Raw genomic sequence first — 15,063 nt, forward strand, 5'->3', positions numbered from 1 at the left:
AGGACATACCTACCGTAAATTGCCTTGAATGAGAAAGTGAATGCTACGCATTAAGCGTTGAAACATATTTAAAGAACCGGAGTTGTTACAGGCGTAGGTAATCGTAAAATATAGAAATGAAAGTTTAATTGAAGCGAGAGAAGATTAGAGAGACAGGCAGAATGCTAGACTGCTGTACACGTGTATAATAATTATTGGCTTATGCAGGCTAGGTGAATATATGTCACCGCCGTGTTTCGAAGCAGATGTTAGTAAAAGTCATCATCATTATCACCAGAGTTGCTGTTACTGTATAGACTCTCCGCGATGTGGTAGCAGTGCGTTCATGGCGTGAGACGCCTTTTTACTTTCTCGTAAAGATCGCAACAGTACTCGCAGTACTGCACTTATCTTGTGCTGCGTCTGGATCCTTTTGACGGCCGCCCGCCGGCAGTGACGCCTCCCTGCAGTCGTCATGGATTTAATTCCTCGGCGAACCATCAACGCCGTTTTCTACAATCCAAATCTGGCCCAGCGTTGACCTGCCATCCGCATCGACAGACGTATTCAGTGCAACGTACTTAAGGCAACAGTGACCCGGGAGCCCCTTCAATGGGCATGGAGGCACAGCAATGACGCACGCCAACCAGACGCGTTTTTTGCTTTCTCGTGCAGGTAGGCTTAGCACCTTGGCTTTACTCGAAAATTTATAAATAACCTTTGTCTGCTGCTGCTTTCATGCCCACAAGTGTTGGTCTCCTTGATTTGCAAATGTTTTCATGTTACAAAGTTCTAACTCATGAGTGGCGATGTTGAATCCAACCCCGATCCTCCTAAAGAAGATTCCGACAGACAATACGAGGAACTGGTCTCACTGATGAAATCCCACGCATAAAAATATAGACACCAAGCATGGTGAAATTATGGCATCCCTAAACGAACTACGGCCAGCTCAAAAGTCTCTGGAGCAGCAGATGGCAGACATGCATAGCAGACTTTCTGTTGTAGAGAATTCATTATACGCTTCTAAAGAGCAGGCAGGCGAGAGCTTTACTCCTCAGATTGCAGCACTAACCGACGATCATCTGGAGGACCGATCTAAAGGATAGAATTTAATCTTCTATGGCCTTCCCTGTGATCCCCCTGAAACCTAGGCGGAGTCCGGAAAAGTGATTTGCAATGCCTCTAAATCTCGATCCGAGTGACGAGCGCATAGGTTGGGAAAATTTGTCTATTGGAGATGCCGATCAACTATGGTGAAATTCCTGTCATCCAAGCTCAGGGATAGCATTCTCGCCTCGAAAAGCAAGTTTAAAGATTCCAAAGTGTCTGTTAACGAAGGCTCTTGTAAAGCGACGAGGTCTTCATGTAAAAAGTTGTATGACTTCGCAAATGCTGCTGGAAACCAATTTTACAAGACTCATCACAAACTTTTTTATGAATAGTAAATGCTATGTCTACTCGCGGCTACTGATAGCGTCTGCGAACTGCCGCCAAGCAAAAGCCCCGTTATGGCACGTGTGAACTTCAGTTCTCAATTAACATCAAACACCCGTTTGTCCTAACAAAGCAAGTGCTTGGAACTGAGACCGATTAGACCATTCTGTCTTATTCTCAAATACAATAAGTGTTCCTAACAAGCGTGAAGCTTTATCTGCCGTCCTTATCTGATGTTCTGTTGACGCCGCTCTCTTCACTGGAACCTGGACCTATGATCACGAAGACAGAACAGAACTTTTGGACTCTGAAAAGAACTACTGCGTTTACCTCCATGATGGCAAAGACAAATGCGAGGGCGGGGTTCTTATAGTTGTAAATGCTGAACTTGTGTCGAGTGCAATTGTACTTACCTCCCCTTTAGAAATTTTTTCTGCAGTGTCTCTTCAAATAATCAGAATATGCACTTTTGGCTTTTTTATCGGCCACCATCGTCATCATCATCAACCTGGTTACGCCCACTGCAGGTTTAAGAAAGACCTCTCCCATACTTTTCCAACTACTCCGGTCATGTACTAATTGTGGCAATGTCGTCCCTGCAAACTTCTTAATCTCATCCGCCCACCTAACTTTCTGCCGCCCCCTTCTACGCTTCCCGTCCCTTGGAATTCAGTACGTAACCCTTAATGACCATTGGTTATCTTCCATCCTCATTACATGTCCTGCCCATGCCCCCCACCTCTTTTTCTTGATTTCAACTAAGATGTGATTAACTCGAGTTTGTTCCCTCACCCGATCTGCTCTTTTCTTATCCCTTAACGTTACACCTATCATCCTTCGTTCCATAGCTCGTTGCGTCGTTCTCAACTTAAGTAGAACCCTTTTCGTAAGCCTCCAGGTTTCTGCCCCGTACGTGAGTACTGGTGAGACACAGCTGTTATACATTTTTCTCTTGAGGGATAATGGCAACCTGCAGTTCATGATCTGAGAATGCCTGCCAAACGCACCCCAGCCCATTCTTGTTCTGATTATTTCTCTCTCATGATCCGGATCCGCAGTCACTACCTGTGCTAAGTAGATATATTCCCTTACCACTTCCAGTGCCTCACTACCTATCGTAAACTGCTGTTCTCTTCCGAGACTGTTAAACATTCGTTTTCCGAAGATTAATTTTTACACCAACTCTTCTGCTTTGCTTCTGCAGGTCGGTGAGCTTGCATTGCAATTGGTCCCCTGAGTTACTAAGCAAGGCAATATCATCAGCGAATCGCAAGTTACTAAGGTATTCTCCATTACCTCTTATCCCCAATTCTTACCAATCCAGGTGTCTCAATACCTCCTGTGAACACGCTGCGAATAGCATTGGAGAGATCGCATCTCCTCACCTGACGCCTTTCTTTATTAGGATTTTGTTGCTTTCTTTATGGAGGACTATGGTGGCTGTGGAGCCGCTATAGATATCTTTCAGTATTTTTACATATGGCTCGTCTACACCCTGATTCCGCAATGCCTCCATGACTGCTGAGGTTTCGACAGAATCAAAAGCTTTTTTGTAATCAATGAAAGCTATATATAAGGGTTGGTTATATTCCGCACATTTCTCTATCACTTGATTGATAGTGTGTATATAGTCTATTGTTGAGTACCTTTACGGAATCCTGCCTGGACCTTCCCTTGGCAGAAATCTAAGGTGTTCCTGATTGTATTTGCGATTACCTTATTAAATATTTTGTAGGCAACGGACAGTAAGCTTATGGGTCTATAATTTTTCAAGTCCATGTCGTCGCCTTTCATATGGATTAGGATTATGTTAGCGTTCCTCCAAGATTCCGGTAAACTCAAAGTCATGAGGCATTGCGTATACAGGGTCGCCAGTTTTTCTAGAGCAATCTCCCTACCATCCTTCAACAAATCTGCAGTTACCTGATCCTCCCCACCTGTCTTCCCCCTTTGCATAGCTTCCAAGGCTTTCTTTACTTCTTCGGGCGTTACTTGTGGGATTTCAAATTCCTTTAGATTATTCTGTCTTCCATTATTGTCTTAGATGCCACTGGTACTGTATAAATCTCTATAGAACTCCTCAGCCAATTGAACTGTCTCATCCATATTAGTAATGATATTTCCAGATTTGTCTCTTAACGTAGACTTCCTTAGGTCAGCTGTCGTACGCTTGTTGATTAACTTGGAAAGTTCTACCAGTTCTATTCTAGCTGTAGGGTTACAGGCTTTCATACATTGGCGTTTCTTGATCAGATCTTTCGTCTCCTTCGATAGCTTACTGGTATCCTGTCTAACGGAGTTACCACCGAGTTCTATTGCACACTCCTTAATGATGCCCCTACTATTGTCGTTCATTGCTTCAACAGTAAGGTCCTCTTCCTGAGTTAAAGCCGAATACCTGTTCTGTAGCTTTATCCGGGATTCCTATTTCTTCCCTCTTACTGCTAACTCGTTGATCGGCTTCTTACGTACCAGTTTCTTCCGTTCCCTCCTCAGGTCTAGGCTAATTCGAGATCTTACCATCACATGGTCACAGCAGCGCACCTTGCCGAGCACGTCCACATCTTCTATGATGTCAGGGTTAGCGCAGAGTATAAAGTCTACTTCATTTTTAGTCCCGCCATTCGGGCTCATCCACGTCCACTTTTGCTATCCCGCTTGCGGAAGAAGGTATTCATTATCCGCATATTATTCTGTGCTACAAAGTCTATTAGTAACTCTCCCCTGCTATTCCTAGTGCCTATGCCATATTACCCCATTGACCTGTCTCCAGCCTGCTTCTTGCCTACCTTGGCATTGAAGTCACCCATAAGTATAGTGTATTTTGTTTTGACTTTACCCATCGCCAATTCCACGTCTTCATAGAAGCTTTTGACTTCCTGGTCATCATGACTATATGTAGGGGCCTAGACCTGTACGATCTTCAATTTATACCTCTTATTAATTTTCGCAATAAAACCTGCCACCCTCTCGTTAATGCTATAGAATTCCTGCATGTCACTAGCTATATTCTTATTAATTAGGGATCCGACTCCTTGTTCTCGTCTCTCCGCTAAACCCCAGTAGCACAGGACGTGCCCCCTTTTTAGGACTGTATTTGCTTCTTTTGTCCTCCTAACTTCACTGAGCCCTATTATATCCCATTTACTGCCCTCTAATTGCTCCAATAGCACTGCTTGACTCGCCTCACTAGATAACGTTCTAATGTTAAACGTTCCCAGGTTCAGGTTCAAATGGCGGCATGAGCGGATCCAGGGATTCTTAGCACCCTCTGCAGCGTCACAGGTGTTACCGCCGCCGTGGTCAGTTGCTTCGCAACTGCTGGCTACTGAGAACCGGGGTTTGATTGTTGTATTCATAAGGGAAGTTATGGCCAAGTACTGCACCAGGCTGGCCAATCCTGCTCTGGTGTGGGAGTGCGTTACCGGTTCTGGTCACCGGGATCAAGCCGCACTGCAGGCCTGTTTATGCAATTTTTTTCATCACGCGGAGTTTCTTTGTTTAATCCGGTGGAAAATTGCGCGGCACCGGGATTCGAACGTCGGTCCTCTTGCACGCGAAGCGGATGTTCTACCTCTACGCCTCCGCTGCACCATCGGCCGCCAAACGCGCTTTTAAAAAAATTTTGACCAGTTGAATGGCGTTTTAAATGACCTAGTGCTGCGTTTTCCACGTTATCTACTGTTCCTCCTAGGCGACTTCAATTTGCGACAAATTGACTGATAGCACCCTACTCCAGTAGTGAAGGGTTCATCAGGGGATTAGGTTTTGATTAGGTTTAGTCTTGATTAGGTTTTTCGCAACTCATATCGCTAACTACCGGAATTGGTCCCCACTATGCTAATCTACTCGGTTTAGTCTTAAAAACCACACCCGATCTCGCACACTCAATGACATACTTTCCTGGTTTGATTGACCATTGCTTTATGTACTTTACGATGTCAGTTAATCGCGTATCACGTCCAACTTGCGCACCTAAAATGGTTAGAGACTATGGCAAAGCCGATTATAGTGCTAATAATCAAAGAGCTACAGTTCTTTGGCGATACATGCAGGCCTGATTTCTTCAACCGTACAGTCGAGGAAAATTGTATTCTATTTAAATACAAAGTTACGACACTAATCAACCAGTATGTGCCATCGTACAGTATCTCGAGCAAGAAACGTTGCCCTGGGCTCACAACAACATTACGGAGGCAGCTTAACAACAAAAAGAAAGGCTATTTCGTAAAGCCAAGCTAAGCAACAGCCCGCAAAACTGGCTAGTAAACCGTGACCCCCTTGCTAAGTATCGTACTGCCCTTAAACAAGCAAAACAATCATTCCTAAAAGACACTCTTCCCTCCCTCCTTTCAAACAACCGTTCAATTTCTAGTCCGTTAACAAGGCTTCCCAGAAAAACGTCATCTTACTTGCAGACAACAGTGGTCAAGTCATTCCCATTAACCAATGCTGTGATGTGCCGAATGACGTATTTGCAAAGTCATTTTCAGATACCACTAGTACCCGAATTACGCAGTCGCAACTTCTTTCTGCTGGATCGTATCGTGATACACTAAGTTGGACTGATGCAACTTATCCAAGGTTGTAGATTTTCTCATGCTGTGTTATGAATGAGATTTACTCGGAATTTTTGGAAAACACTGAAGCGTGCTCATCAGTAATTTTAGCATATATTTTTACGCAGTCCTTAGAGAACAGCACACTGTCGTAGGACGGGAAGGTGGGTAAGGTAGTTCCGCTTTTCAAAACTGGTAACACTCATTCTCCTTTTTACTATAGACCAATCGCGTTAACAAGTATCCCGTGTTAGCTATTAGAGTACGTAATATATTCCAACCTCATAGGCTTCCTTGAATCAAACTCATTTTTTAGTTCCGCTCAGCACCGTTCTCAGAAACACTACTCATGCGAAACGCAACTACTCTCTCTTGCTACCAGCATAGCTTCCTCCCTCGACCATGGATTGATAATAGACTGCATATTCTTCGACTTTGCAAAAGCTTTAGATAAAGTCCGTCATAGCTTGCTTCTTTTAAAATTACGTATTATAAATATTGGCCCTTCCGCCATGCAATGGATTGAATGCTTCCTTTCTAACTGCCAAGTTTTAACAGCTAATAACTGTGTATATATCCCCTGTAAAATCCGGTGTTCCAGAAGGTTCTGTTTCGCCCCTTTATCTTTCTCAATACATATAAATGAACTTCCCGAATGTATTTCCTCGTCTACAAAGCTTTACACCGATGACAGTGTTCTATATCGTCAAATAACTAACACTCATGATAACCTTCTCTAGCAGTCTGATCTTGACGCTATCTCTAATTGGTGCAAGAGTTAGATTATGACTTTAAATGCTACTAAATGCAAAACCATGACAATTTCTCGTCGTACTAAGAAGCTTTTATCTTTATGCTAAAGCATTAATTCGATATCCCTTGAAAATGGCACATCATATAAATACCTTGATCTTTACCTAATTTTTCGTGTCATGTTCATGTAAAACATGTCACCAACAATGCTAATCGCACTTTGGTTTCCCTGCGCGGAAACTTTTCCGGAGCGCCAAGACATCTTAAGCTCCCTTTGTAGCTAACCCTAGTTCGACCTAAGCTCGAATATGCCTCCACGATATAGGATCCTGCTGTCTGTACCTTAATTGACGATATCGAAGCGGTTCAAACTCGTGCAGCGCTTTTCATTCGAACTCTACCTGTACTGTGAGTGTTTCCTCAATGAAATCGCAACGAAGTCGATCTAACTTACATGTTCGAAAGAAGCTCTCCTGTCTATCCTAACTTCACAAAATTTATTTCACTAACCCATTTGTAAAAAGTGAACTCGTTTCCGAACCAGCTTACATATCAACACTTGTCGACCATAGACATAAAGCTGATGCCCCATTCTGCCGTACAAATCTATTTCTGCACACTTTCTTGCCGAAAACTAAAACAGATTGGAACCACCTGCCCCAATCTATTGCCTACATAGAAGATCCTGTGGCTTTTCAAAGAACCGTTGAAAAATTTTCTGCATGTGTAGCTTGAATGCGTTTGCTTATCTTTGTACTTTGAATGTGTTTTTTAAAGCCATGTGCTATGTGATTTTTGTATGTGTGTGCTTTGTTTTCCTGTATGTGTGTGCTGTTATTTCTTTGTTTCATACGCAAATTTAGATTCTGTTCTTGTTCAACCATGCACCCACCCCCAAAGGCCCTGAGGGTAAACAAATAAAAATTAATAAATAAATAAAAACTATGCAGCAGAACTAGCGCCAGCTGGGGGTCCTATAAGTTTATACGCTATTGTAACTTGTGGTATTCCGGAGGGCTTAACCGGAAGTATTCTGGGAACGATGTGAGCATGAAAAGGCTCTATACAGTTCCCCTTTTGGGAGTTGCACGCCAGCGTTCCACCAGCTGCTGGCACTGCGAGCCTCTGGGCGCTCTCAAGCTGTTCAAAAGCACGATGTCCTGCGGAGAAGCTGCGATTAAGGCAGGTATAAAAAGTACCGTCATGGTAGTGCAACCTTCGGAGCTCGTCTCTCGCGCTTCTTTCTGGCTATATCTATTGGCGCTGCCGAGAAGAAGCGCGCTGCGCCGGTGCCTGCGCACGCTGAGAATGGTTCTCTCGCTTGCCGCACACTTATTGCCAAATACTAAGTCACGCAAGTTAGCGAGACGTTCATTGCAAAGCGGCACATAGTCAGTGCGGTCATAGCGCAGCTCCCAGAGCGTTCGCATGAAAGGCGTTCATTGAAAAGCGGCACCTACCCACTGAAATTAAGGCACAGCCTGCTAATGTGTCGGGTTGGTGTCCTAGAGGAACCTTTCTGACATATATTCGATGCCACTCAGCATCGTAAATTTAAGAGATCTTTTTCTTCGTTGTAGAGTGGCACATTCCCAGTGGTACATACCTAGTTATTCAAGTTGGCTTCAAAGATGTTCATTGACGAATGGCACGCACAACTGGCCCAGTGACCCGCATCAAAGAGGTTTACTCCAAATCAGCACAGACCGGGTGGCACATACCAAGGGCTCCAAGTCAGCCTCAAAGACTTTCTTCCAACAGCATTACCTATCCAGTCCCGCATTCAGTGACCCATGTCAGTGGGAAAGAGCTTCAATCGAGAGAGGCGCATGTTTACAAATTGCCACATACTCAGTGAACAAATTTCGTCTGAGGGTTGGCTTCGAATCAGGTATCAAAAACGGCAGCCCGATTCGTCACCCATTCGACCACGGACAACCCAGTAACCCATGTAGGCGGTAGAGCTGTTAGATAAAAACGTAGATACGAAGACAGCGGTCGAAAAGTCTGTAAAGTACCCAAAGAATGCGAGCAGATTAAAAAAAGAACTTTAATATATCTCACGTGCTGGGTGTGAACGAATCCATGTCAAACGGGCTTCTCAAGGGCAGCTGCACAGAGCTTTAGCGACCTACGTCACCAGCGTATGTGCATCTCTCAATGAACCTCTTTCACGCCAACTTAGGTTACTGTATATCTGCCACTGGGTATGCGGGCAGAAAAAACAAACCTCAGAGTTCCCACCCAGCGCACCGCCTTGAATCTTGAAGGCCACACCCGGACTTCTAGGGTGCGCCGCTAATCGGGAGAACTCATTCATAGGGAAACACGGGAGAGGGTGCCGGTGGCAGTAAACGGTGGACACGCACAGCGCGCCACCGGTGCAGTGCCGGAGGTCGCGCCGAGTACATCTGGGGCACTTAGCGGCGCTGTTGACACAGCGGGTCGAGAGAGAGTGTGAGGTCCGTTGCAGTAGACGCCTTATACACGAGAGATTTCTGGGGTGGCACTCTGTTTTGTCACAACATTGCTTCAATGTTAAGCGCATAACCGACTAAAGCCCTTGTGAGATGGCTTCGGCCGAAACTTTTTATTTGTTCTTAAGTTTTCCCAACGGCATGAAACGATTCCTTGAGAGCAACTCGAACTATCACAGCTCTTATCACATGCATTAATCTTGTAATAAAGTTGCCTTCCAGTGTCACAGATAAAGCGAATAAAATCATGCTGGCAGCCCAGGTGGAACACGATCGTTCATGGTGCGACGAGCTCGTGCCCTGCAAAGATGACGGGTGGTTTTCCTTCGTGAACTTCATGAGCTCATTTATGGCAAGGTTGTAGAGCTTTGCTCAACTCTTCACAAGTAGAGAGCACATACAGTAATTAAACGGAGCCCTAGTCACAACATAGCAAGGCACGAGGCCTGTGAGACAAATCACTTGGCCTCAAGGACGACCGTCGGCGTAAGCGAAATAGTAGACGGGCGGACTGGACAGCTATCGTTTCCTAACTGTGCTCGCAAAAATCCGCGGACGCCTACCCGCTTATATGTTGCGAATGCTAAAGCAATAATGAACTGAAGGTCGTGGCACGGTCTTTCGAGTTATGGACTCCTCGCTGGCAAACTAGCGTGTTTGGATGCTTGGCCAACGCCTCCTCGATAGCCGAAGACCGATGCAGTTCAATCCGTGATGTCGTGCTGCTTTGCCTGACTACCATAGCATCTTATGGAGAAGCTACCGAGAAAGTCGCGGTGATTTTGATGTCACGGCTTTCGTTGCGCTGGGCTTGGCAAGTAACAGGACATAAATCAGAGTGCACTGACGTAATATATAGAAGGCGCTGGTTTAGTCCAGTGGGTTATAGAGTTTTTGATAATGATCACGAGAGGGAACTCTGGCGCTCGTGTCTACGGGAGCTGCAACGAGAGCGGTTGTACCAGCATGGTAAATATGGGAGGTACATGAATTTGCCTAAACTGCGTCCTTGTGGCTGCAAACTGCTTTGTGACTTAGTAAATTCATCGTTGTCAAGAATGTACTGCGTAATAAATAAATAAACATAGTTAAAATTACCCGACGGCAGGATTCGAACGCAGCACCTCTAGCACAGAAGCCCGATATTGAAACCATTACGCCACGGACGCATGTATCGACAAGCGATGTGAAACGCCCTGATAATTTTGCCTTGTGCCTTGAGACGCTCGGGGAGTTCCGATTTGGCCACCGCCACACGCTTAATGTTTGCATTGAGTAGCGATTGCGCATGTTCGCGACGTCTTCTGCTCTTCTAAGAGTATATATTGGTCTGAAATTTACCACAATAACATTTATATAGCGTAGCTATACAAAGCCCCAAGAAAGTCTGAATCCACAGGCACGAAGATCAGACAAATTCATATACTTCCCTTCATTCCCCTGGTGGGACAACGACTGCAGCGACAGCGTTCACTCTAGTGTATTGTACGAAACTCTACCCAGTGGGTAAAAGTTATAAACAGTGGTAAAGTGAATCAGAAAGGCTGGCCAACGTTTCGATAGGAGGACCTATTTTCGGCAAAGGCAGCCTCGTCATCCTCGGCATGTTAGCTTTAAATGGTTAGTGCAGTGACTTCATGTGCGGTTGTTGTAGGTGGCGGCTGGTTGTAAAGGGAGATACTTCAAAGAGAATAAGCGCTGTCGCCTGAAATCTGTGAGCGTGGTTCCAAAGACGAGGGGACAAGAGTGGGAGAGTGGCAAGGCGGGGAGAAAAGGAAAGGAGAGAAAAAAGGGAGGTAACAGCAAGAGGGAAAAAGAAAAAAACAAGGAAAGAAAAAGATGGGCATGGGGAGGGTGTTGGGGAAGCGAAAGATTAGGGAGCATTCAGGGGTGTCGTTGGCGGCATGCTTTTGTGGCTTTACAAGAGCCGGTCAGGCGGTAAGTGAGCGAGTAGCAAAAAAGAAACAAAAAGACATCAGTTGAAAGAGTGACTTTAGTAGCGTAGAAGCAAATGCGTCGAGTAATTTTGAAGGAGTTAAGACAAGGAGTCTGGGGTGCAATGCATGGGGCAACTGGAAGGCAGCGGCACGGGCAAGGTACGCCAGTAGCTCAACGCAGGTGTAGTCGCGGCGGTATGGCGATAACCTCTGTGGCTGAGGCGCCGAAAAAGTATGCTGGCGTCTCGGACTTTGGAATGTGTGAAGGGTGATTAAAAGAATGTATAATTAAAACAGACAAAAAAGAGGGAAGCGAAACCGGAATAACAAATACGAGAATGATGTACACAGAAGCGGGCTAGGGAAGGTGTACATGGGAAAAGGAGGTCGTACAGTTGATATAAACATAAAACCGTAAAAGAGTATAATAAACTCAGTTGGTATGCAGGAAAAAGGTTTTCGAAATGGAGTAATAGGTGGGGTTAGGAATTAAGGCTAACTGGTGGCACAATGTGTTTTGTGCCTTGGCTGATGATATGAGAATTTGCGATTTATGTTACCGCTTTTGAAGATTCTAAGTTGCCATGTGCCAAATTATTTCCCGTCGGGTGTAGGCTATTAAGCTTGTGTATGAGGTATGATTCCGGATATTTCTTTCGCGAAGTGAACGGAAATTTGTTTGTAGTATATTAAGCTTTGCTTTGTCCAATATACGACCATGTTCATTGAAGTGGCTGGCTACTGCTTTACGTAAGTTGTGTTTTGTATCGGCGGGGTGACCGTTGAACCTTCTATGAATTTTTTGTATTGTCTCGCCTATGTATTGTTTGCTACAAGCGGCACATTCTAGACAGTAGACTACGTTGCTTGATGTGCAGGTGAAACCCGAAGTTACCTTTTGCGAATAATTTGACGCTGTAATTTTTACTGTGGTAGTAGATAGAATATGTTTTCATGCAGAACACCTGGCGCGGCCACGGGGACCGATTCCCAACTTCGTCTTTGCTCTTAGTTTGGCATGCACAAGAATATCTTTAAAATTAGTGTTGCGTCTGTAGGCTACTCTCGGCGGGTTTGGAAAAATCTTATTAAGTTTGTGGTTCCTCGTGAGAATTGGGTAGTATTTACTGAGGATGCTGTTCACCTCCATAACGACAGCTACGTTGAGCTTCTGGGGCTAACGTCCCTTGAAAGACCGTGCCGCTGCTTTCCAGTTACCCTATGCATTGCACTCCAGACTCCTTGTAACCATCTTAACTCCTTCAAGATTACTCGACGCATCTGCTGCTACGCTACTAAAATCACTCTTTCAACTGATTTCATTTTGGGTCTTTTTTGTTACTCGCACACTGACCGGCTGACCGGCTCTTCTAAAGCCACAAAGCAAGCGGCCCACGACACCCCTGAATGCTCCCTAACCTCTCGCTTCCCCAACACCCTCCCATGCCCCTCTTTTTCTTTTTTGCCTCTTGGTGTCTCCCCTTTTTTCTGTCTCTTTCGCTTGCTTTTCTTTTTCTCTCCGCCTTTCCACTCCCCCGCTCTTGCCCCCTCGTCTTCGGAACCATGCTCACAGATGTCAGGCGACAGTGCTCATTCTCTCTGAAGTCTCTCCCTTTACAACCAGCCGCCACCGACAGTAACCGCACGTGACGTCACTACACTAATCCTTGAAAATTAACATGCCGAGGATGACGAGGCCGCCTGTAACGAACATGGGCCCTCCTATCGAGACGTTGTACAGCCTTTCTGAGGCACTTCATCCCTGTTTATAACCTGTATACCACAGTGTGGTATTCAATCTGTGAGCCCCTTTCTTGATTTTGCATTTATATGCAGTGGGTAAGATACTCGTCTTCCGGATGTGGGGTCGGTGTTCGAAACTCACTACCGTCAACGGTTTCCCTTTCGAATATATTGTTTCTTTTTCCATAGGACGAATCAGAAATTCACCCCCTATATTTTTTTTGCCAATATATGGTTGTAAATGCCAAGTCATCATTTCCATTCCCAGCAGCGGACCGGCCCGGCCTCATCTGCTGGTAGCTCTGCAGCATGGCACTGCTGTCAGATGTTGAAGATCACGGTTGTTGTTCACACGTCCACATAAGATGAGGAACGAAGTGTGATTAAAGAGTTTTAGAATTGGGGCCCCAACGAGCTGTACTGGTGTTAGCGCTGGGGCACGCCGGAGTGAAGAGGTTTATAATAAGGCTTTACCTTTGCTGATCGCGTCTTGCGTTTGCAACGTCGCTACGGCGTCAAAAGCTATCATAAACAATTAAATAAAATATACCATTTTGTAATAAGAAGAGTGAAATAGCCGGCCGGACGCAAAACCCAAACGCAGTTTGCGCCTCCCCCACACGTAGTGACTTTGGCGTTACTTCTTTGGGGCTCCAAACATTTGGGGCCCCTATTCTAAAACTGTCTAAAACTGAGTAATGAACGAACGCCCATCGAAATCCACAGGGAAATGCAGCCCACGTGTGTGGAAAGGTGTCTCGCTTTGAGAAGTGTGAAGTCGTGGTGTTGTGAGTTGGCAAATTGCCGTGAAGACTTGGATGACAGGGAGCGTTCGGGGAGCCCCCTTGAGTCGCCGACTGAAGAAAGTGCCATCTCAAGTTTGGTTCTGCAATAGGACAAATGTCTGAACCGGTGTGGAGACTATGTGTAGAAATAGTGTAAGCTACGTAGAATTGCCCGTATATTTGTAGTGATCTGTATGTACCTTATTTTAGCTAAATACTTTGTGATTGGCCCTCATGCAGTAATTTATTTATAGCTATTGCCGAGGCGAAGTTATAACGCAGGGCCAAGCTCGCGCGGACAAGGAACGCGCGAATAACACAGGCTTCCAAAATCGAGGGTGACGTGGCGGTGATGCCCTCACGCAAGGCGTGGAACGGCAGGCGTAGCCTTTCGCCCGCTCCGTCGAGGTGCGCACCGGACATGGCGCCGCAGTCAATGCAGCTTCTTTGCTACAGATGTCGGCGTTTTGGTCAACGGCCCATTTGATGCTTTCGCATAAATAAAGGTAAAATGTCCTGAGCCTACGGACCGCTCCACCGAAAGTGATACTCACCGCGCCGTCCATGCACCAGCGAATGGGTTTGCGAGGAGTTCGATGAAAGCCTTAGATGCAAGCAGCATGCCCAACGGCCGCGTCCCGTTGGAGCCCCAGCGACGCAGCTCGTCCGGGAGGATTGGTACTGCATGAACACTTCTTGGCTCAGGATTTGCATGTTGCGAACACATTGAAATGCTGTCACGACCAAGTTCATAGCATTATCCTTTCTTCGAAACACAAATTTGTGAAATTTCCGAAAGTTACAGTGCTCGGCGAATAAGCCAATATTTTTTTCACGTGGTGCAGGTAGAAAATTTGCCAGATATATATAATGCACTAGAACCGCTAACTCGGGCGAGCTAGTACGTACATAAAAAAAGTCCAAGGAAGCCATGAAAAAAGTCACATGGGTGCAGGCCTTACTTCCAGATTTGCCGCCAGTCTATGCAGAAAAGCACACGAGACAACGGAAAAAAACAAAAATATCCCCTTCAGTCATAAATTATGTTTGACTATTGTAAATGTGTAAAATTTACTTAATTTTATGCCAAGGTGCTGGAGGCTCCATAGAAAGGAAGTCAAGGCGGGCCGAGAATGGTTGTGCGTTTTATATGGAGCTACCATAATTACATGGTAATTATATATTCATTTATTGTACAGTCAATAATGCTACATCTCTTCATTATTACATATTAAATCACCCGCTCGAATTACATGCACATCTTAATTATTTGGCACAAGCGTTGCAACAAGGGAAAGACATATCTTGAAATTACTACCGAAACGCCCGACTTGAAACGTGCCGTCAAACGCGGTAGTGCCTTCACGAAAGCAGTCGTGTAAGGCGATACATT

The 15,063-nt window shown here is 45.3% G+C and overlaps 1 long non-coding RNA gene across 1 annotated transcript in view; it reads right to left on the bottom strand.

The window, feature by feature from the left end:
- LOC142566384 (uncharacterized) overlaps positions 1–15,063 on the bottom strand; it is a 158,433-nt gene that overhangs the window by 115,552 nt on the left and 27,818 nt on the right. Inside the window, exon 2 of the long non-coding RNA XR_012825047.1 lies at positions 14,225–14,351. This is a non-coding gene — a long non-coding RNA (uncharacterized LOC142566384). The remainder of the gene's footprint in view (positions 1–14,224; positions 14,352–15,063) is intronic.

The sequence above is a fragment of the Dermacentor variabilis genome, unplaced genomic scaffold (assembly GCF_050947875.1).
Source record: "Dermacentor variabilis isolate Ectoservices unplaced genomic scaffold, ASM5094787v1 scaffold_12, whole genome shotgun sequence".
Classification (NCBI taxonomy): Eukaryota; Metazoa; Arthropoda; class Arachnida; order Ixodida; family Ixodidae; genus Dermacentor; species Dermacentor variabilis.